Source organism: Meriones unguiculatus, chromosome 3, assembly GCF_030254825.1.
Source record: "Meriones unguiculatus strain TT.TT164.6M chromosome 3, Bangor_MerUng_6.1, whole genome shotgun sequence".
Taxonomy (NCBI): Eukaryota; Metazoa; Chordata; class Mammalia; order Rodentia; family Muridae; genus Meriones; species Meriones unguiculatus.
This window is the reverse complement of record NC_083351.1, coordinates 5,647,729-5,671,852: the sequence shown is the minus strand read 5'-3', so window position 1 is coordinate 5,671,852 and position 24,124 is coordinate 5,647,729. Positions and strand designations below refer to the sequence as shown.

The 24,124-nt window shown below is 46.9% G+C and overlaps 1 protein-coding gene across 5 annotated transcripts in view; it reads left to right on the top strand.

The window, feature by feature from the left end:
- The first annotated feature begins 22,677 nt into the window (after positions 1-22,677).
- Rere (arginine-glutamic acid dipeptide repeats) overlaps positions 22,678-24,124 on the top strand; it is a 342,698-nt gene continuing 341,251 nt past the window's right edge. For 2 of the 5 annotated variants that reach the window (XM_021648566.2, XM_021648562.2), the window contains exon 1: positions 22,678-23,177. The gene's annotated coding sequence lies outside the window, so the exon portion shown is untranslated. The remainder of the gene's footprint in view (positions 23,178-24,124) is intronic. The other 3 variants (XM_021648564.2, XM_021648563.2, XM_021648565.2) reach the window with 3 other exon arrangements.

Sequence of the window (24,124 nt, the reverse complement as noted above, 5' to 3'; positions counted from 1 at the left end):
ATACGTTCTGTACCTGGGCACTCAGTCTGTGTCTGTGCTCCTCAGATTGTGGGCCTGTGGGGCCGCCTGTGGGGCCGTCTTTACAGCTTCCCATCTGTTGCCTCCTACCCTGCCTCCGCCCCCAGAGCGAGCCGTAAGCCCACGTGAGCAGGATCAAGAGGTGGCTTCCACCCTGACACACCAACGTGTGGTCTCAGAGGCAGACGGTGAGTTCTGGGCACACAGAGCAGCCGGGATGACTCACGCGCCTTCAGATCTTTGTAGGCAAAAGGCCTGTTCCTTGCCGGTTCCTCTTACCCATCTGCTGTGGGTTGGAGGCTGAGGGTGTCCTCCTCGGGTTCTAGTGCTGGGAGCTTGGGCCCAGTGTTTTGACGTTGAGGTTGTGAGAACTTCAGGAGCTGGCTCCGTGGGTAAAGGCGCTCATCGCCAAGCTTGACAAACTGAGGTCCGTGAGTTCTGTTCCTGGCCCAGCATAGAGGAAGGAGAGAGCAGACCCCTCAAGTTGTCCTTTGACTTCCAGGTGTGAGTCTCTCTTCCCACAATCAATAAAATGTAATTAATTTTGGTTTGTTTTCGAGATAGGGTGCAATGGCCCTGGCTGTCCTGGACTCACTAGACCAGGCTGACCTGGAACTCATGGAGATTCTCTTCTCCAGCCTCCCGAGGACTGGGATCAAAAAGGTGTGTGCCACCACTGCCCAGCCTGTAATTAAAAAAATTTTAATTAATTTATTTATTATGTATACAGTGTTCTGCCTGCATGTAGGCCTGCAGGCCAGAAGAGGGCCTCATTATAGATGGTCATATATGTGGTTGCTGGGAATTGAACTCTGGACCTTTGGAAGAGTACCTAGTGCTCTTATCCTCTACGCCATCTCTCCAGGCCCCAATTTAAATTTTTTTTAAAGAGTAGGAGATGAGGAGGTCATTGGGAATGTGTGCAGGATGAGCAAAATTCCCAGCACTACCCTTACCCTCACTGCACACAATTAGTTCTGACACTATCCTGTAGAGATAACCAGTGTCAGATCCCACAGTTTGACAGGTTAGTCTCCCAGCAGCACCCTGTTTTAAACCATCAGCAGCCCTGGGGCTGCAGAACCTCTAGCCAACCAGCTACAAATGGAAATTCCCACAGTCTCCTCCATTCCCTCCTCAGGGTCATTCCTTAGAACATCTCTCAGAACTCACGGAGAGTAAGCTTACATCTCCTGGCTTGCCAGAAAGGGTCTTCATTATAAGGACAGAAATAGTAGTCAGATGAAGAAGTGAGTGAGGATCCTTGGGGCATCTCCAAATGTTTCCTTGTAGGGAAGCAGTCTGAAGCCTCCCTCCCTGCTGGCTCTGAGAATGGAGCTCAGGCCCTCAGGAAAGCTAGGCAAGGTCTCCACCACTGGGCTACACCACAGCCTCGGAACCCTGTCCTTTCGGGTTTTGATGAAGACTTCAATGTAGAGACATGAGCAACCCATGGACAACTGTATCGAGATGACTGGATACACCGTTTGATGTTTACACACTAGGTGGGGAAAGCCAGGAAGGCTGGCTGCTGAGGCGCTCCTCGTGGCCTCTGTGACAGGTCTTCCTCCAGCATGTGATGCAGAACCACACTAGAAGGGCATCTTAGGACCTCCTATTGTCCAAGGTAGGGAGAGAATTCCTTCTCAGTTTCGTGGTGATGGTGATGTGTGTTTGAGGTGTGCCTGAACACAGTGCATGTATACCACAGGGCGTGTTTGCGGAGGCTGTTCTTCCTCTGGGACTTCTGGGTTGAGCTGAGGTTGTCAGGCTTCATTTGCTGAGCTCTCTCACCAGACCATTAATTCAATTAACAATGTGTTATTTACTTTGCTGTCTACGAGCGTTTGCCTGCATGGATGTCTGCGGTTCACATTCGTGCCTGGCACCTGAGGAGGTCAGAAAGGGTGTCAGATCCCCTAGAACATGAGTTACGGATAGTGTGGACTGCCATGTGGGTGCTGGGAATTGAACCTGTGTCCTCTACAAGAACAGCCAGTGCTCTTAACCACTAAGCCAGCTCTCCAGACCCCTGGGAATTTCTTTATAGGCAGCTTTAAGACGAAAAGGTGGGGCAAAATTATAACCTGCCTTGAGGAAGAGAAGCTCCATCTTGGCCTTGGCAACTCCAGCCTTTCATTTCAAGCTTAACCAGGATCTTGCACGCGCTCCAAACATGCTCTTCTGCTGGGGTGCACTCCAGTCCCCAGACTGACATTTGCGGGTTAATCGGTCTGCTATGTGCTCATATCTTCATTGACAACACTGCAATACTGGCCTAAAATAACTCCAGAAGACTCAGTGCAGTCTCTTCTCAGGAATGGCAGTCTACCTAGTAACCTCAAAGGAATGTCATTAGGCTAAACCGTGCAAAGCATTCTGGGGGCACATGCTGAAGGCCAAGTGATACTCCTCTCCCAGAAGAAACCTAGAGGAAGGGAGTAAATACCTGTGTGATCGGCTAATCATCAGCGACAGCTTTGATGTTCTAACCCTTTGTTGGCAAGTGGAACGTTGAGTTCAGATGTGAACAAAGGAATCACTTTGCTCCTTTTAATGAGCGCCAAAAACCCGACTTGTGTTCCTCTGCAAGGAGCTGATTGTCAAGGGGCTATCGGATGATCCTCAATGGCTGGCTAGCCTGTCCCTGTGCATTTGCTAGCCCAGGGAACTCGAAGCAATTGATTTTAATCTTTAGGGCTAGTTATTGCCTTTGTGTGAGGCCCTTTAGAAGTAAACTCTGACTTACTTTAGAAACAAAATACTTTATTATGAAAATATAAGATCCCTCTCTTGTGTCTGCTAGTGCACAGAGGCCAGGAGAAAGGCGTTGGGTGTCCTGCCCTGTCCCTCTCCCATCTTATTCTCCTGAGACAGGGCTTCTCTTTGAATTTAGAGCTAGGCAGGGGCCAGCAAGCCCCAGCCGTCCTTCAGTCTTGGCCCCTACCACAGCACTAGGATTAAAGACCTGCACGGCCACACCCAGCTTTAGGCATAAGGGCCAGGGATTTGAACTTTAACTACTGAGCCATCTCCTCAGAACTTCCCAGGGTTTGGTTGCTTGTTTTGTTTTCCTTGAAACAAAGTCTCTTGCAGCCCTCCCTGGCTCCAACTTGCTATGTATTTAAGGACTTACTGGAACTACCTATCTTTCTGCATTCACCTTCCAGGATTGCAGGCCTCTGTTATCACACCTGCTTTAATGGGTGTTGGAAGCCAAAATCCAGGCTTTTTATGCACTGGGCAGGTACTCTACCAACTGAGCTACATCCCTAGTCCCAAAAAGGAATTATTTATTTAAGGTTTGTTTCAGCTTTTCTTTTTCTTTCTTCTCTGTTTTGGTTTTTCAATACAGGGCTTCTCTGTGTAGCCCTGGCTGTCCTGGAACTCATTCTGCGTAGATCACATAGATATACCTGCCTCTGCCTCCCAAGAGCTGGGGTAAAGGGTGTGTCACCATGGCCGGCTTGTTTCCCTTTTTCATTTGGAGGGCTGGGGTGTAGTTGTTAAGAGTGCTTGCCCAGCACGCCTGAGATCTTGGATTCAGTCCCTAACACAGAGTTAAGCTGAGTGTGGGGGTGTAGTCCTGTACTCCCAGCACTCAGGATGCAGAGTCAGGAGGATCAGAAGTTCAAGGTTATCCTCAACTACATAGTCCAGCCTTGGCTACATGAAATTCTGTCAAAAAAAATTTGTCAAATTAATTGTAAATTAGCCTGGTTAAGAATCAGCCAAATGATCCTGTGAAGACTGTAACCTTTAGCTAAGTGCTGTTAAATAATGAACTGTGAGATATAGATGAACGTAATGCATGGGTACAGAATGGTCACAGAGTGCAGGCTTAATAGTCTTGGCATGCGTCAGAAAACATAACTTCTGTGACACTAGGAAGAGACTGCTTTGGACAGAGACCAAAATAATTTAATTAAATTGCCATATTTTACCAGATAAATACCAAGAGTGAGGTGTGTGTTATTGCTACTGGCTATAAATAGAACACAGAAGTAAGGGTCTGGGGTAGGGACAGGCAATTAAGTCCCACTGTGGGTGGGATGGAGGCCTTCGAAGGTCATTAGCAGTTTCAGTATTTGTGAACCAGAAGGTGAACAAATGCACTCTTTGGAAGACATATTTCCTCCCCCAGAAATGGCCGCAACGTCTTTTTGTTGGGCTGTGGCATATACTAAAATAAGTGATGAAAGCCAACAGTTGTTCAGTTGGAGTTATTTTTTTAATTGTTCTTTATGCTGTCTATTTTTAGCACTTAGATGAGAAATCAGTATTAATTTTCATTACTCAGAACCCAACAAAAATATGGCTTTGGAAAGTACGACTAATGAGAACAAACACAGGAAGACGGAGAAATGAGACACTCAGCTATCAAGACAGTAAGCTTAAGGCAACTGGGAAGAAGATCAGACTTTAGGTTTTGGAATATGGTGACGCATGCCTGCAGGCTCAGAGCTGTGATAGTAGAGACAGGAAGGTAGAGTGTTCAAGTCCACCCTGCTGTGTGAAGTTAGGCTAATTTGCACTTACAACTATCTTTGGCCAAGTGGGAACTGACAAGGCCACATTTTGGACATGTCTGCCACACCTTGGGGAAAGGGGTTGATTGCTCTTTTCTCCTCAAACGTAGGCCACATTCTTACTTTTCTCACACGTATTTATTTATGGCAGGTGGGGAGATGTCGTGTGTGCCTCGGAGGACAACATGCAAGACAGCTCTCTCTTTCTCCTATGTTAGTCCTGGGGATCAAACTCACATCCTCACCGCTGTCTTATTGCAAATGGCCCCCCCATACACTCAGAGAGTCATAGGGAGGGAAGATGGAGGTGTGGCTTTGTTGAGGGGGTGTGGCCTTGTTGGAGGAGGTGTGGCCTTGTTGGAGGAGGCGTGTCACTAAGGGGTGAGCTTTGAGGTTTGAGAAGGCCAGGGTCTCACCCTCTCTTCTGTGGATCTAGATGTAGAACCCTCAGCTACCTTTCCAGCACCATGTCTGCCTGCCACCGTGCTTTCCACATGATGGCGATGAACTAAACTTCAGAACTGTAAGCCAACTCCAATGAAATGTTTTCCTATTTAAGAATTTCTGTGGGGGCTGGAGAGCAGCAGCTGCTCTTCCAGAGGTCCTGAGTTCAATTCCCAGCAACCACATGGTGGCTCACAACTACCTAGAATGCGATCTGGTGCCCTCTTCTGGCGTGCCGGCCCACATGCAAGCAGCATACTGTATACATAATAATAAATAAATAAATTTTTTTTTAAGAGTTTCTGTGGTGCCAGGCGGGGTGACACACGCCTTTAGCCCCAGCACTGGGAGCAGGCGGGTAGATCTCTGTGAGTTTGAGGTCAGCCTGGTCTACAGATCAAGTTCCGGGACAGTACAGTGGTGGGGGTCGGGGTAAGAAACCCTAAGTCAGATGCTCGCTCTCTGCACCATTACCCACAGCACGCGTAGGCCACTCTCCCTAATGCTGCGGACCGTGAAGAGCCCCAGCTGTCTAGATTCAGAGGCGGGCAGCTTGCCTTCCCTGCCCCCATGCATTCATCCCGAGGCTCTGTGATTCTAGGCCCCACCACAAACCCCCTCAGGAAGTCAGGGCTTGGGCTAGGCTCCCCGAAAGGGCCACTTCCCACTGTGCAGCCTAATTTGGATCCACAGTCAGTTCTCCCAGTGAGACTTTTTTTTCTGAGGGCTAGAAGATCAAAACGAATTTCAAAGGAGCACTCAGACATTTCTTCCTTTTCCCCTCTTGTCCCGCATGACTGTACCCTGGAATTTTCAAGAGTCGACAAGCTGGCAGGCTGTGTGCGTCCTCTCCTCAAACCCTGCTCTTGACCTTTGAGTGCGCCTTGAAATTTTGTGTTGAAAGCTAGACACGGAATGGGACAAGGACTGTGGTGGGTGGGCCTGTGGACTGCGCTGCCGAGTGTGGGGGCGGGCGGTGCGCTGTCCGCTGTCCTGTAATTAGGGCTGCCTCTTGCAGCAGGCCTGTAGCTTGGGCTGCGACTTTCCTATGCACCTCTCAGAACTTTCTCCAGGTTAGTGAGGCATCAGGGAAATCATTTCTTTAAAAACAACAACACTTGATTTCTGGGAATCGGAGAGATGGCTCTGCTCTTGCTGAGAACCTGGGTTTTACATCTGACCCTTCCATGGCAGCTCACAACTATCTGTAACTCCCGTTTCCTGGGAACTGACACCCCGTTCTGGCCGCCAGAGCCCTCCCAGGGCTGTGGCTGTAGGCTTGGCCGGAGTTCCGCAGATCCTAGAACTCAAAACGAAAACCTGTTGTTACTGAGCCTCAGGCTTGCTGGCGGTTTTTTCTGACCCAGGATGGGTACAGTGTCCCTGTGCAGGTAGGCTGTGAGCCTACTGCCCTGTCACCTTTCCCAGCTTTGGCTGAGCCTGGACTCTCTCTTCTCTGGTAGACCCAAGACAAGTTGTTAAATTTGAATTTGTTTTCCTGTTTGGGGGAATTATTTTTCAACTCCTTGCATGCCACAACAGAAACAGGAAGTGGATACGGGAATTAAACTCCACTGGTTTTGCCTTCTGGGGGGCTTTGCTTTCTGTACTATAGTTATTAATCAACTGTCCTGCTGTGATGGTTGTTTTTTGTTGTTGTTGTTTTGCTTTGTCAACTTGACACAAACTCTGCTTGCTAAGTTCATCTAGAGGGACTATCCATTGAGAAAATGCCTCCATCTGGTTTAGGCAAGTCTGTGGGGCATTTTTTGTTTGTTTGTTTGTTTGTTTTTGAAATAGGGTTTCTCTGTCCTGGACTCCCCTCCTAGACCAGGCTGGCCTTGAACACACAGAGAACCACCTGCCTCTGCCTCCTGAGTGCTGGGATTACTGGAGTGATGTGGGAGGGCCCCGCCCCGCCCACTGTGGGTGGTGCCAGCCTTGGACAGGTTTCCTGGGTTAAGAAAGCAAGCTGAGCGAGGCCTGGGGAGCAAGCCGGTAAGCAGCGCTCTTCCATGGCTTCTGCTTCAGCACCCACATGGTGGCTCACAGCCGCCTGAAACTCCTCTTCCGGCCTCTGCAGGCACTGCACACAAGTGGTCAACGCACATACTCGTTGTGGTGGTTTGACTAAGAATGGCCCCCGTGGGCTCTTAGATTTAAAGGCTAGCTCACTAGGGAGTAGCACTATTAGGAAGCGTGGCCTTGTTGGAGGAAGTGTGTCGTCACCGTGGGGGTGGGCTGCGAAGTCGCCTAGGCTTAAGCTCCGCCCCGTGTGGAATTTTACTCCTCTCTTCACTGCCTGCAGATCAGCATGTAGAACCCTCTGCTCCAGCAGCATGTTTGCCTGAACGCCTTCATGCTTCTTGCCTTGATGATAATGGATTAAACCTCTGAACCTGTAAACCAGCCATAATTAAACCTTTCTTTTAGAACCTTGGTCATGGTGTCTCTTCACAGCAATAGAACACTGACCAGGACAAACATGAAGTAAAGAAATTGTAATGGAAGTTTTGGTTTCTCTGTAAACTCAGTATGTAAATATGTTTTTGTTTTAATCCCAAATGTAGGATGTTAGTTGGCCTGTAGTTTGTTCACAGCTGTTAATTGTCTACTGGGGGTGTGTGGCTTTTGAGGCAGGAAGAGGGGCAGAGAGAAGCGTGGTCTAGGACTCTGAGGATGTAAAAGAGAGCCGGAAAGGTGGTGTTGGCGTGTGGCATGGAGCAGTTTGGAGAGATGGACGGTGTGGCCGTTTGGAGCAGAGAGATGGAGAGAAACACTTTGGAGCTTGGAGGCTTGGAGGAGACTGCTGGCTGCGTCTGCTTTTGATGGAGATTGGTATAGCCCCACTGACCCTACACAGCCAGGAGAAGTAAAGGGGCCCTCTCTCCCTTCTAGCCTTCTCTCCTACATAGGGCTGGGAGGTTGGAAGGGAGGTTGAGGCCTAAACACCCCAAATAAAGTAGAGTTTTAAAAATGAGCACTACAACAAATCTTTTAAAAATGTTTTCCTAGGGCCAGAGAGATGGCCTAGTGGTTGAAAACACTTGATCTTCCAAAGAACCCAGATCTGGTTCCCAGCACTTACTTCAGACAGCTCACAATTGTCTGTAACTCCAACACCTCTGGCCTCAGCAGACTCCTGTACTCACACACACCTACACATAATTTAAAAATAATAAAAACAATTGGGCGGAGGTGGCACGTACCTGTAGACCCAGCACTCAGGAGGCAAAGGCAGGCGGATCTCTAAGAGGCCAGCCTGGTCTGCAGAGTGAGTTCTACTAGTTCTAGCCAGGGCTACACAGAGAAACCCTGTCTTCAAAAACCAAAATAAAAATAAAAGTAACAGGCTTTAATTCTCACACTCAAGAGGCAGGAGCTGGAAAATCATGCATGAGTCCAGGCCATCCTTGGCTTCATAATAAATTTGAGGCTAGCTGGGGCTACCTGAGACCTTGTCTCAAAATATTGCTGTGAGGTATACACTAGAGAAGACTATGCAGACCTTGGTTCAAGCTTACAGAAAGTCTTTATTTGCAGGCTGGCAAACTACACTGGGTGTTCAAAACCCATGTACAGTCTGAAGACTCTCTCAGAGTGGGCTTTTAAGCACAAAACACACATCCTGGTTAACAAGCCTCAGCTGGCAAGAACAGTTAGCCAGAAGCAGAGCTACAGAGGACAAGGGCAAGCTTAGCACATTCAGGGACTCTCCCAGAACTATGGACTTCGATGGATTAGGTTTTTGTTCTCCTGCTGCCAGGTGTGGCTGCCTATGTGCAGGGTCCCAAGGCCTGAATGGTCCTTCCATCATGGCGCCAGTTGTGCTAAGGTCTGGGGAGGCTATTGCAACATAAAAACAGACAAACAAATAAACAAAGAAATAAGCATATAAAGTTATTTTCCTTAAAATGTGAGCATGGGCATGTACACCATAATCAAGAGAAGGCTTCCAGACTGGCCCGTGAGGCAGCTCAGCTGGCACAGCTCTTGCCATGGAATCTGTACCACAGCAAGCTCCCAGAGAACCAAGCCCGCAATGCTGTCCTCTGAACTCCACGCGGGAGCTGTGCTCTTCGCACGGATGTGCACTCACAGTGATAATAAGTGCTCTTTTTTCAGGGAGAGAAAGAGAAGGCTTGAGAATAAGACCCATCTTATTTGTATTCTAATGGGAGTGAGCCAACAGAGAGAGAAAAAAGGGGGGAAACTGCTGGTGCCTGGAGAGGGAGGGTTTCTGAGCCATGTCCTTGAGTAATGAGAGGGGATGGGATCAAATGAACAAGCAGAGGGCTGGGTTCTGATGGAGCACGGATGATTCATCCCTAATTGCAGGCAGGAAGCCAGAGTGTGGATTTAGAGGAGGATGGATGGGTGGGGGCTGAAGGAGTCTGCAATTTCTCTGCTGATTGCGTCAATATTCACAATGAACTTGGAAAGAAATCCATCAACTGAGAGTGAGAGTGAACGGGAGGAAGTGTTGGGAGGGTTGAGCGGAAAGCAGAGGTTGTGAAATGACTGGCTGGAAAATTAGGAAAGAGATTAGCCTGGAGAAGTGCTGTGTGATTGCCAGGGGGCATTCGAGCCCACTTGAGGTTTGCGGTCATGCGTTTGAAAGTGAAAATGGCCAGCCATTGGGTGACAGGTGCGGTGCCTTCGAGTAGCAACTGGAATTATCATCAAGGCTGTGGTTTTGCACAGGGGAGTGTCAAGGGGAGGACATTGCTGAAGGCACAGACAAGGGAAAGAGCACTGGGGCCAACCACAGGATGGAAACGGGCCTGTGGGTGGGAGGACATCCATTACAGTGTCATGAGTGTAGGACTGATTCAGGTTTGTTTTAGGAGATGAGAATCCGACTCTACAGGAAAAAAACCTGAGCGGGTGTGCAGCATGCCTACAAGCACAGCATATTCAAGGCCGGGCCGGGGTGCAAGAGACCTTGTAAAAGGAGAGAAGGACAGAGAGACTGCTCAGTGGGCAAAGGCCTGTGCCCCAGGTTTGTTCTCTAGAATCAACACGGTAGAAGGAAGGAACCAACTCCCACAAGTTGTCCTGTGCTCCTCTCTAGTGTGCTATGGTCTGGAGGCTAACAATAAGCAAGCATGTCACATGCACACAAAATAAATAGATAAATGCCAAATATAAACCTATTTTTTATTCGTCAGATGTAATTGTATTCTTGGAGGCTCACTGCCTCTGTCTGCTAATGTAAGCCTAGTCCTGGAAGCTTCTAGCCTCTATACAGTCTAATCTAGGCCCAGAATGTTTTCTGCCTCTGAGACTTACTGCTGAACAAGCTCACCCTTTCTAGCTCTTTCTGAACTTTGGCTGGCTGGTTCAACTCAGCTGTTCTGGTTCAAACTCCACTCCAAGCTGACTGATTCAAACTGGCTTCTCTCAGCTTCTGACTGAATTGCTCTTCTTGGCCTCAAAGTGACTCTAGCAATATGTTCTAATCTTCTGACTCCTCTCTGGCTCCTTCAATCCTTTCTCCCACTCTTCCATAAGATTGTTTGGCTGTGGGTCTCTGCATTTGTTTCCATCAGTTGCTGGGTGAAACCTCTCAGATGATAGTATGCTAGGCTCCTGTCTGGAAGGAAGTATAGCAGAGTATCATTAATAATGTCAGGAGTGGGCTCCCTCTCATGGCCTGAGTCTCAAGCTAGTTGAGTCATTGGTTGGGCATTTCCTCAGTTTCTGCTCCATCTTTACTTCCTGCACATCTTGTAGGCAGGAAAATTGTGGGTCGAAGGTTTTGTGGTTTGGTTACATCCCAGTCCCTCCATTCTTTCCTGGTTACAGGAGATGGCTGTTTCAGGTTCCATATCCCCTGTTGCCAGGGTCACTCTCCTAGTCTCCTAGAATCTCTCTCTCATTCTCTTTCTCTCTCTCTTTTAAATATTTATTTTCTTTTAATTAATTAATTAATTAATTAATTAATTAATTAATGTAACGAGTGCTCTATCTGCATGTGCATCTGCATGCCAGAAGAGGACATCAGATCCCAGGATAGATGGTTATGAGCTACCATATAATTGCTGAGAATTGAACTCAGGACAATTGACTCTTGGAAGAGCAGACAATGCTCTTAACCACTGAGTCATCTCTCCATCTCTCAAACCTCTGTCCTTAATAAATGTCCCTATCTCAATAGTCATATAGCAATGGAAAAAGGAATCATCTCACCCCACCCTGACCCTCCAGGAAAGCTACCCAGACTCTCTGTAGTAGCCATTGCCCTGAAACAGTTTGGCTTTGCATGTATGACAGTCTTCAGTGACCAGGACAGGGCTGGTTGGTTTCTCCCTCTCAGGAATTTTAACTAGGAAATGCTCAAGTCATGAGGCATTTGGCAGAAGCTGCTAAGCTGAGAAACCACAAGCTTCAGGAAAACCAGAGAAGCCAAGGGAGGCCACATGAAAGGTACAGCTCTGAGGAAGTTGAAGCCATGAGAAAGCTGGGGCTGTGAGTTTAGGAGAGTGCCTGAAGAAGGGACCGCCCCAGGGAAGATGAGTTAGCTGTTAACAGGAAGTGGCTGCTCTCCTGCCCTTCCTGAGCCACAGCTCCTAGTCTCTTCTCTTTCTGAGGTCAGGGTGCAGTTTTGTTGGGCTCCACACGGGAAGACAGGAATTATAAATCTGTTACTTGAGATGTGGATTTCCTTTTTCGTGTTTTTTGTTTTGGGTGGAGGCTGCATGTGTGCCAGGGCGCATGAGTGGAGGGCAGAGGATAACACACGTGGGAGTTGGCTCTCTCCTCTTCCCTGTGGGTCCCAGGGATGGAGCTCAGGTCTTTCAGCTTGATGCTAAGCTGAATGTGCCATCTCACCAGTCCTCTCTCCCCTTGAAAAAGTTGTCCTTTATCTTATTTCTTTCTTTTCCCTTTTTCTTTTCTTCTTTCTCTTTTGTTTTTGGTTTTTATAGCGTCTGAAGAAATGGCTCAGCAGTTGAGAGTATGTACTTCTCTTGCAGAGGACACAGTGTTTCATTCCTAGGTTGATTCCATGTTGGGTGGCTCACCACTGCCAGTAGCCCCAGCTCTGAGGGACTCTAAGGCTCGCATCTGTTCTCCAAAGAGACCTGCACACGCATGTGCATGTTAGGAGGCAGTTTTCTGGGTCCAACCGTCTTAGGAACAAGCTCCATCTGGCTGGTAGGGTCAAAACTGAGTTCATATTCCCAGGCCCCAGAACCCAACTCCTAACCTGCTTCTTCAGGCATTTTAGTGTTTGTTAACTAGTAAAGGATGTAAAGACAGAAGCTGCCTTTATCCCTTATCTAAACCAAGGCTCACAAGTTGTAAATGTGTTGCCTGTCTTGATTTAAAGTTTGCCCACTCCTTTGTATCCTTATCATTCTAAATTCCAGGCCGAATTCCAAGGGAGGATGTGACTGCAAAAAGCTCAGTCCTGAAACCAGGTGACCTGGAAAAGCCAGTCGCTCACATTTACTTCCTTGCTCAACCCCCTGTGTGAAAATATGTTGATAAATACAACAGCCCACTCCACTCCTGTTCCCATCCTTTAAAAATGTTGTACTGTCTCTATTCCAGATCCTGAACTGGCTGCCTCCCTGTGCCTGAAGAAAAAGCTTGCATTTTAAGCTTCTGTCTTTGAAGTTAGTTTTCTCAGCCTCCACCCCAAACCCAACATACATACTCACATGTAGATACAGATGCATATTTATACTTAAAAATAGATTAAAAACTTATTATTACAGAGCCAAGTACAGTGGCACGCACCTCTAATCACAGCACTACAGTAATAGAGGCTGGTGAATCTCTGATTTTGAGGCCAGCCTGGTGTCTACAAAGTGAGTTCCGGGACCACCAGGACTAAAACAGAGAAGCCCCCCTCCCCTCTTGAAAAGCCAATAACTAACTAACCAACTAACTGTGTTATTACCTTTATCTATCTATCTATCTATCTATTTATTTGAGGGCCGTGCCCGTGACAGCCAGAGGACAGCTTGCGGCAGTCGGTTCCTGACTTCTGCCATGTGCACGCAGGGAGTCAAACTCGGCTGTCAAGCCTGGGGGCAAGCATCTTTTACTTGCTGAGCTGTCTAGGTGGCTCCTCCTTCCCTTATTGCAGATCGGCTGGCTTTGAACCTACAGAGATCCACCTACCCCATACTGGGATTAAAAGCACACGCCACCATTCCCAGTCAAAAATACATCTTAAGAAGAATTTTTATTAGTGACCAGGAAAGTGTGGCAGCATGTGTGCCCGGAGTGTGTGGAGATCAGGGATAACTCTGTTCTCTTCTTTCATCTTAAGGTAGGTTCTGTGGATTGAATTCAGGTTGGCAGGCTTAAGCAGCAAGCACCTTAACTACCTGCTGAGGCATCTTGCTGGCAGTATTTATTTATTTTGAGTTAGGGTCTTATGGAGCCCAGGCTGGCCAGGAGTTCTCTGTGTAGCTGAGGATGTCCTTGAACTGCTGACCCTCTTGTCTCCACCTCCACTGTGGTGTACCAACATGCCTGGTACAGGGTTCTGGGGATTGAGCTCAGGGCTTTGTGGGTGTTAGGTGAGCTGTTTCCGGGTTGACCTATGGGCTTTGGCAAATGTATAGTGACACATGTCTACCTTACTTATTATTTTGTTTAATTAAAAAAGTATTCCATGTGTCTTGGTGTTTTGCCTGCACGTGTGCCTGTGCACCACTTGCATGCCTGGCTTTCAAAGGAGATCAGAAGAGGGCGTGCAGTCACTTGGAACATGCGTTACAGATGGCTAAGGATGGCCACGTGGGTGCTCAGGAGCCTCATCTCTCTAGCTTCTGTATCTAACTTTATAATATCATTTAAAAAATACTTTTTTTAACCCCTAAATATCCCCACTGTTCTACCTAGTCACCTTTTCCTTCTTCTTTCTTTTTTTCTTTCTTTCATTCTTTCTTTCTTTTCTAGAAGTTGCTTCCCACAGCTTCCTGCAATGTTAGACAATCCAAATCCAACAGTCTCTTTTATTCACTGTTATGTCCTAAACTTTCTCTGTGCCTTCATGTAACTTGATGGTTCATTCTGTTGAATATTGAATTCAATTCAGTTCAATACTCAATTGAACGACTGTATCACAGCTGATGTCTTTCCCTATTGAAGGGCATCTAGGTTGCTTTCAAATTAAACAGACCTCTCCCTTGTTTTTTGAGACAAGATCTTGCTATGTAGTAGGCTTGGCTGGCCTGGAATTCACTATATAGACCAGGTTGGCCTTGAACTTATAGAGATCTGATTGCATCTGTCTCCAAATATTGAAATTAAAGACCTTCACCATCACACCAGCCAAATTGCTGCCTCTTCCTCCTCTTCCTACTTTTCCTTCTCTTCCTTTTTAAAACTGGTATTGGGAATGAACAAAGGGCCTCTCATATGTCATATGCCATTTTCTTTCTTACTTACTTTCTTTTTATGTTTTTTTGAGACAGGATTTCTCTGAGTCATCATGGCTATCCTGTAACTTCCTCTGTAGACCAGGCTGGCCTTGAACTCACAGAGATCCACCTGCCTCAGCCTCCCAAATGCTGGGATTAACAGTGTGCGCCCACCACTGCCTGGCTCTAGGCCAACATTCTACAAATGAGCTATATGTCTCCCCTTTTATAATAAAAGTAAGTTGCAAAAAAAAAAAAAAATCACACACCAGGGCTGGAGAGATGGCTCAGAGGTTAAGAGCACTGTCTGCTCTTCTAGAGGTCCTGAGTTCAATTTCCAGCAACCACATGGTGGCTCACAATCATCTATACTGAGATCTGGTGTCCTTTTCTGGTGTGAAGTTGTATGTGCAGACAGAATATTGTATACATAATAAATAAACCTTTAAAAAAATCACACACCAAAGTCTATAGGCTTTTTTTTCTTTTTAATGATTTGAAAACAGTGGGGCTAGCAAGATGGCTCATTGATAAGGCATTTGCTACCAAGGATGAGGATTTGAGTGATGTTCCGAGATGCGAATAGTAGAAAGTGAGAACTCACTCTTGAAAGTTGTCATTTTCACCCCAAGCACTTGTGCCCATCCCCAAGATAAGTCAATAAAAATGTGCCAGACATGATGGTTGGCACACACACACCTTTTACTTACAGCACTTGGGAGGCAGAGGCAGGCAGATCCCTACTAGTTTGAGGTCATCCTGATTTACATAGAAAGTGCCAGGATATCCAGAGTTGCAAGTGTGACCCTGTCTCAAACAGACAGACAGACAGACAGACGAGTTACAGAGTGAATGTGGAGCTCACTCCAGTCCTATGTGACTTGGTGTTTTCTTTTGCCCCCTCTGACATCAGACACACAAACGGGGCAGAGACACACATGTAGGCCAAACACCAACACACATAAAACAGATAAAATTAAAACAGTTTTTAAAACTGAATGTTTGAGCCAGGAGTGGTGGCACATGCCTGTAGTTCCATCCCTCAGGGAAGCAGAGGCAGGTGGATCGCTGTGAGTTCTAGGCCAGCCTGGTCTACAGAGTTAGCCCAGGACAGCTAAGGCTAAACAGAGAAACCCTGTCTCAAGCCAAAACCAAAGCTCAATAAATAAATAAATAAATAAATAAATAAATAAATAAATAAATAAAAAGCTGAATGTTTGGCTGAGAGCTCAATATTGAAGCATTTGTCTAGCATGTATGGGTCTCTGAGCTCAATCACAGGCACGCACACACACACTAATGTAGCAGAATTGTTCCTGAGACTGAGCGGGATGAAGGAGAATGACCTGGCCGTGACCAGCCCGGATATTTGCTTGCTTGCCTGGCAGAGCTCTTTTGGTGCCCTTCTCGCGTCACAGTTGTTGTGCTGTCATCTCAGTGATCCACACAATTTACACGTGATTTATGGACTCAGATAGGTTTCTTGGGGGGGGATTCCTTCTAAAAGCCCCTTTGTCTTGTCTTTTTTAGAGAAAGTAGGGTTTGTGCACCAATTATTATACCCTCATTATCCCTAGAAAATAACACCTTCAGCCTAAGCCATCTACCAGATCGGGGGAAATATTTATCTTTTCATGCAGCTTCCCCGAGGGTGGAATTCTCTTGCTCTTTGGCTCACTCAGTTAACAGTGGACAGCTGTTTCTAACAGGAAGCGTGGAATTGCATGGCTCCCTGAAAAGGCAGGAAGACGGAGGGAGGAGGGTTCCTAATTATCAAGCTTGGATTGGGGCCAAGACAATGGAACCCCTGTCTCCGCCCCTCAGTTCTTTCCCAAGTCCTGTGAGACTCTTAATGGCCACAGTGGTCAGGTGGGCTTGGATCTCATCTAGATAGCATCCTTGTGACTCAAGTTCAGTTTGACTCAGGCGGAGCGCATCAGCCGCCCCAACTGAGCATGCTGGCAAACAGACTGTAAAATAAAAGTCAGCAGAGTCCGTGGTTGAACTGGAGCCCTTAAGTGGCTCTCCACACTCAGACACATGCAAACAAAGAAAGGGGTTTCTGATGCCTTTTCGAAGACAAAACAAAACAAACCCACTTTATTTTTTGTTTTTTACAAAGGTTCCCGTGTAATCCCATACCGACCGTCCACTCACTATGTTGCTGAACTAGTCCTCTTGCTTCCAAGAGCGGGAATCACAGGTGCGCACCACCATACCCAGCACATATTTACTATGTGTGTGTTTGTCCATGTGCTATGGTGCCATGACACATGTATGGAGGTCAAAGGGACCTTGTGGAAGTAGGTCCTCTTTGTTTTTGTTTTTTTCTAGACCGGGTTTCTCTGTGCAGCTCTGGCTGTCCTGGACTTGCTTTTTGTAGAGGGACCTGGCTAGCCTCGAACTCACAGAGATGCGTCTGCCTCTGCCTCTGGTGCTGGGACCAAAGGTGTTCACCACCTCACCTAGTTAGTAGGTTCTTTGATTTCAGCGTCTGATCCCAGGCTGGGTGGTGGTAGCTAGTGCTGAGCTCTGTTCTTTAGGCCTGGTAGCAAGGCCCTGATCTAATGAGCTGTCTCACTAGACCGCGTCTCTGTTTAGAAAAGCAATCACCTTCACTGAAGCTAGTACAAGGAATGCTCATTTTTCCATTGTAGTGCAGGGCAAGGTCAGAGAGGTCACTTGCCTGGCCTGTGGGCCAGAGGGACTAGAGAAGAAGAAAATCTGACATACGGCAAATCAGGTGAAATTTCTCCGTGGTTACATAAACGCGTTGCAAGCGGGCAGGACTTGCTCTTGTTTCAACCTGAAAAAGTGCAACTGGAGGTAAAGAAAGCACGTTATTGGCTTAGATTTTCACTACATAAACTTGGAAGCCAATTCCGTAGGAAATGCCTGGAAACAAGCTTCAGTCTGTTACAAGGCTTTCTGAATTACTTTAGTTTTGCTTAAGGCGTTTTAGGGGAAAATAATTTACATGTTCCAAAGCTTGAGTACTTCTGGAAGATTACGGAGGCTAGTTACCAGCCATATGTTCAAAGAACTTGCATTCTTTCTCTCTTTTTTAATTATAAAAATTATCCATGCTTGAGATGAAAAGAAAGAAAAAAAAATGAACAGAACAGACTCTAATGAAGTCAAAAGTCACTCTGGGTTCTGTGTTCGCCGTGAATTCATTCCATGCTCGGTGGGCTCGCTGGAAACATTGTGTGAGGACATTTTGAAGCACAGACAAACTTGTCCTTTTATATTTATTTTACCTGGGTAGTGTGTGCGCAGCAAGCCTATTACACGGTGAACATGTGGGGGTCAGAGGACAGTCAACTTCAGTTTTTCCATCCACCACCGTGAACATGTGGAGGTCAGAGGCAGTCAACTTCAGTTTTTCCATCCACCACATGGGCTCTGTTTGTAAGACTTGGAAGCAAGCACTTCAACACTGAACCATTTCACAGCTGGGAGTGAGCTGTGTTCCTACCCTTCCTATGGATGGACTCCAGACTTGTTAAGAAAGCAAATAGGAGCCAGGTGTGGGGGCTCATCCTTTAATCCCAGCACTCGGGGAGGCAGAGGCAGGCAGATCACTGTGAGTTCAAAGGCCAGCCTGGTCTACAAAGTGAGTCCAAGACAGCCAAGGCTATACAGAGAAACCCTGTCTTGAAAAAAAAACAAGTAAGTTTAAAAAAATCTCTCTTGGGGCTGGAGAGATGGCTCAGAGGTTAAGAGCACTGGCTGTTCTTCCAGAGGTTCTGAGTTCAATTCCCAGCAACCACATGGTGGTTCATAACCATCTATATATAATGAGATCTGGTGCCCTCTTCATGCAGGCAGAATACTGTGCTAATAATAAATAAATAAATCTTAAAAAATAAAAATAAAAAATCACTCTTGAAGAGACGGCTCAGCAGTTATGAGCATCAGCTGCCTCCCCAGAGGATCCAGGCTTGATTCCCAGCACCCACAGGGTGGCTCACAACTGTCTGTAACTCTAGACTCAGGCAAGTTGACAAATCCTGGCTTCTGCAGACACCAGGCAGGCAAGTCGTGCCTAGACATACATGCAGACAAAATATCCATGCATAGAAAAACAAAAACAAAAAAATCTTTAAAAATCACTTCTTAGGGATGTGTGATAGTCATCTTTAGCTACACGGGGAGTTCAAAGACAGCTTGGGCTACATGATTCCAACAACAGTGACAACAAGAAAACCTGCCTGTGTTTAAGGTTAGGAAACTAATGAAAAAGCTGGGCGTGGTGGTGCACCCCTGTTATCCCAGACTCTGGGAGGCAGAGGCAGGCAGAGCTCTGTGAGTTCAAGGCCAGCCTGTTCTACAAAGCAAGTCCAGGACAGCCAGGGCTACACAGAGAAACCCTGTCTCCAAAAAACAAACAAAACAAAACAAAAAACCTAAAGAAAGAAAGTCTTTGGTGTTTTTAGATCCAATAACAAAAATAATTCCCATTTCCTAAAGTTTGCTGAAAAGAGGATAAGGAAAAATGTTCTACTTTCATATGAAAAAAAAAAAAAAAACCTCCTAGTAGATATTTGACCTCTTTAACCTTCACAAATTATTTAACTTCCTTATATCCTAGCTCCTTGACCTTTAAAGTACAGGTGATAATAACACATTTCATGGCTGTTGTTAGGACTAAATGAGCAAAAGAATGTAACATGCTAGGCATGGTGCTTGGGGCACAGTAAGCTTTCAATCATGGCTTAATAGCTGTTCTTATTAGGAAGATGGTTTCATTATCAGAGTCTGCGGTCCTAGGAAGGAAGTCTGCTCCATCTGGCTCTGTAGCTTGACTATACTTCTTGCATGGGCTTGCTAAATAGGCTTATTTTATGAACCCGAACTATGTTATGCTTTATGTGGAATTTGGAGACTACTACATGCACATTTGCATAAATAAAAAGGCCCCAATTCCCAGCTCTTAGGAGATGGAGGCAGCAAGGTCAGCCAGGCATGGTGGTCCAAGCACTCAGGCAGACAGATCTCTGTGAGGCCAACCTGGTCTACAAAGCCAGTCCAGGACAGCCAAGGCTACACAGTGAAACCCTGTCTCAAAAAACCAAAAAAAAAAAAAAAAAAAAAAAAAAAAGGTCTGTCCATGGAGATGGCTCACGGAGTAAAATTTACTTGCTATGCAAGTCTGAGTTCAGATCGTTATCTTAGGTACTTTTTTTTTTCATTGCTGTAACAACACATCTTATAGAAGTAAGAGTTTATTAGGTCTGTGGTGTCAGAGGTTTAGAGTCCATAATGGTGGATCAAAGACGTGAGGACAGGGACGGCAGAGAGGTCACATTTTGATCCACAAGTAGGAAGCAGAGAGGGAGCACTCTGGGGAATGGAGAGATTTGAAACCTCAAAGCCTACTCCCAGTGACACACCTCCTCCAAGAAGCCACACTTCCTAATCCTCCCCAAGTAATTCAGAGAACCAAGTGTTCAAATAAATGTGCCCATGGGGGCCATTCTCATTCTAACCACAACATTCCCAGAACCTGTATAGGAGCTGGGTTTGTCCTCTGTCTTCCACATTGGTGCTGTGGCATGCCTATACCCTAACACACAAACATGTACACATATACACAAGAAGGAAATACTTATTAATTGGATTTTTATCGAGACAGGGTTTCACTGTATGTAGCTCTATTTGTGCTGGAACTCACTGGGCAGACCAGGCTGGCTTGATTTACAGAGACCCACCCCCTTCTGCCTCTCTAGTGCTGTGAGTAAAAGCATGCACCACCACACCTGGCCAGTAAATTCATGTTTAGAAAAGGAAGTTCAAGGCCTTCCTCCATGACATCAGCCCGGACCAGGACCACAAGAGATCTGACTCAAACAAACCAACAACAAACAACAAAACCAGAAGGAGCACAGCTATATACACAGATTTTGATGGAAATACCAGCCATCTAATTCACTTCATTTATCCTTTATCCTTCCTTCCTTCCTTCCTTCCTTCCTTCCTTCCTTCCTTCCTTCCTTCCTTTCTTTCTTTCTTTCACAGAATTTCTCTGTATAGCCCTGGCTGTCCTGGACTCACTTTGTAGATCAGGCTGGCCTTGATTTCACAGAGATGTGCCTGCTTGCCTCCCTTATTACAGCATGAGCCACTGTGCCTGGCTTATTCTTCACTATGTCTATCTGATGCTAGTTAACTCTATCCCTACCTGCCAAATTGAACTCAGTTTTCTGAATTTGATGGAAAATTCAATCAGCTATATAAAAAAAAATCATTAACTACCTTCTCCACTTCTCTTTTTATTCTTTATTAATTTTTATATTTTATTTATGTGTATGTTTGTGTCCCTTAAACGTGTGTGTATGCACATGTGTGTGCAGAGGCCAGAAGAGTGTGTCAGAGTCGGGAGCTGGAGTCACCCACCCTGGTGAGCTGCTCTACATGAATGCTCTCTGGAAGAGCAGCAAATGGTTTTATTAAATACCAAGCCAGCCAGCTCTCTAGCCCTGAGTTCCCATTTCATTTGAAAGCGAAGAGTTTTTTCTTGCTGAAAGTGCTGCAGAAAGGTAGTGGTAAGACTTATTTATGGGCCTTTGAGAGGGCGCAGCAGATAAAGGCACTTGCTGCCAACCCTGACCACCTGGACTGGACCCTGGAGCCCATGAAGACTCCTGTCCTGTGATCGCCACAGGAGCACTGGTGCATGCACGTACCCCCTGTGAAGAAATAAACGTTAAATTTAAAAGAGACCCCATTTCCTTTTAGATCTCTTGGGTCACACAGTTCAATGACATCTGTTAGTTGAAATTATTCTTAAAAGGAACTTCTGGATGTGGAAATTATAATCTGAATAGATATTCCAAAGAGAAAATTATCCCTTTATTTGAAATAGATGGGTGAATTATTTTAAGCTATGCTCTATCCCTTAATTATTCTATTATATACAGACCTTAACTCCTCTGAGAAGAGTGTATGGTTTAAGAACACCAATAAGCATTTATAGAATATTAACAAACTAACAATAGGTTGATGATTCATCCTGGATTCATGCCAGAGTCTGTGAAAGAACTCAATAAACATGATATGCATTTCAAAAACTGGTAATTATAATTAAAATTCCAAATGCCTCAATCCTATAAATTATATTAAGTAGAACAGGAGCATTTGGCTTGCCCTGACTCAGGCTGATAGTGTGTGGTACACATGGCGATTATGTGTTTGAGCATGGTAGGAACATAGTAATAGTTTTCAAAGGTGATATTCGGCTTTTTCCGTTCCTTTTTGAGACAGAATCTCGCTATGTAGCTGTGACTGGTTTGAAACTCACTTTGTAGGCCAGGTGGGACCTTATCTTTGAGATCACCCTGCCTCTGGCTCTCCAGAGCTAAGCTTAGAGGTGTGAGCTCCCCACATACCACAGATACTATTCTCTTAAAAAAAAATCGTCTGTGATTATGGTCTGTTCTTTATTACTAAAGTACTGGGTCCCTCGGAGCTGTAGTTACAGGCGGCTGTGGCTGTTTGATGTGGGCGCTGGAGACCCAACTGGGGTCCTCTGCAAAGAGCAGCCGTGCTCCTAACCACTGCGCCATCCCTCCGGTTCTTTATTACTCAATGACACTTTTCTTTATTCTCATCATATAAGCAGCACAATTTACCAATTCTGCTTTTTTTTTTTTCTTTTTTTGCAATTCCGTTTTGGTCTCATATTATTTTAAAAACATTGTGAACTGCCCATCAGAATTTAGCCTGTAAACAAATGCTTTGAACCCACTCTGTAGCTCCCCTTGGACCCCAGGGGATAGGAATCGCGTGTCTTCAAAGACTGAATAAAGCAAATTATGACTCTCGTAATAACAAGAGCAAGTGGGCACTCTGCAAGCCCACCCCTGGGACCTGCCCACTTGAGGCAGACCATCCCGGGAGGGTGAGTCCTGGGCTGACCCCCGAGAGCTCTGCCTGCGGCCGGGCAGGGCTGACCCGCCACAAAGCCGCGCCCGGGGCGGGGAGCCCAGCGCCCTGGGGCGGGCCGCCGCCCGGAGCGCGCACCAAAGCTTGGCCTCTCCCCTGGCCGTCCCTTCTGCTCATTTTATTAAAAACGAAAAGAAAAAAAAAAAAAAAGAAATAAAAAAAGAAAAAAAAAAAGAGGAAAAAAAAAAAAAGAAAGAAAATGGAAGAGGGCCCGAGCGAAGCCTCCCGCCCCCGGCCCGCCTTCCGCTCCTCATTGGCCCGCCCCCCGCCCGCATCACGCCCGGGCTCACCAATGGCGAGGCGCGATACTGCGAGGTGGGCCGGGCCCGGGCGCGGAGTGGGCGGCGGGTCGGCGCAGCAGCCCGCGGCGCCGCCACCATCGCGGAGGTGCCGCTGCTCCCACAGACGCTCGCGAGCCGCCCCCCGCGCTCCGCAGCCTCTCGCCCCGCCGGGCCTCGGTCCCCGCCTCCTTCCCCGCGCCTCGTCCCTCACGCGCTCCCCACCTCGGCTCCGCCTGGTCTCCTCTCCTACCTGAGGGGAAGGAAAAAAAAAAACAAAACCCACCCTCCTCCTGTGGGAGCCCCTCGCCCTCCGGGGGGGAAAAAAACCCACGAAACCAGACATGGTCCTGGGCTCCCGCTGCTGAAGGCTTGGCCCACCAGGAGGAGGAGGTCCAAGTCCCGGCAGGGAAGCCCCGCAGCCCCCGGCGTCGCGACCCCGCGGGCCGGCCCCCTCGGCCCCGCGCCCGCCGCCCTCGGTCCGCCGCCGGCCCCCGCGGCCTCCCGCCCCGTCCCTGCACTTTCCCCGGAGCCGGGCCGCCACCCCTCCCATTGATGGTGTAGCGCTCGAGGGGAAGGTAAGTGTCCAAGTTGTCCGCGCTGCGCCGCGGGCTGCCGTCCTCGTCCCCTCCTTCCAGGGTCGCGGTGCTCTGGGTGGGCCGAGGGGCTCGGCCGTGAAAGCTGGGGCGGAAAGCAGGGGCCGGGAGTGGAGGCGAGCCCTCGGGGAAGCGTGCGCCGGACGCAGGCTTTGGCTCTGTGCGGGCCAGGTGACTGTCCTACGTGCCTCCTGACCCCTGCTCCCTCTTGGCTTCTCCAGCACGCTCTTGTACTAGTCTGAGGTTTAAACTATTACAAGCCACGAGCCAAGCAGCTCAACTGTGGGAGGAAGGGCCTGAAACTGTACATTTCTTGGATGTTTGTGAATGTGGGGGTCTTGGAACTGACTCATTAAAGTCATTTTCACATTAGGAGGAAGATTTCCTCCTTTGTATTCTCTGCTCAGCTCTGTGATTCCAAAATTATGGAACCAAATACCACTTGCAGCAGCGTAGAATTCTGTCATGATTTAAGTTCGGCTGTCTGAAAGAGGGTGCCTTCTTTATTTTTTTTTAAGGTTATGGGAAGAAGGTAGTTTTATGTAGAATGGGGTGAGTGTGTTGTGTTGAGGGAGTATTGCAGGTTTCCTTTGAAACTGCTTGAGAAGTTGTTGAAAGGAAAAACAAAATGATTCATTGTTGAATTGTCATTATTCTCTGTCTCTTTTCCAAGGTTTGCTTACATTTTTATTTTATTTTTTTGATTACAGACTTCAGAGATTGATTTAAGCAGAATGTGCCCTTGAGAAACTGGTGCTTTAAATGTTTCAGTGTGTGCTGCTATTTTAAGGTGGATCTGAGAAAGTAGTTTTGTACGAATCTTGAAATAGCCTTCTCTAAAGCAATTTTTAAAACAAAACAAAACAAAAAGATTAACTAGTGAGTGTGAACTTGGTGGATTACAAAACTCAAACGAGTACATCCTTGGT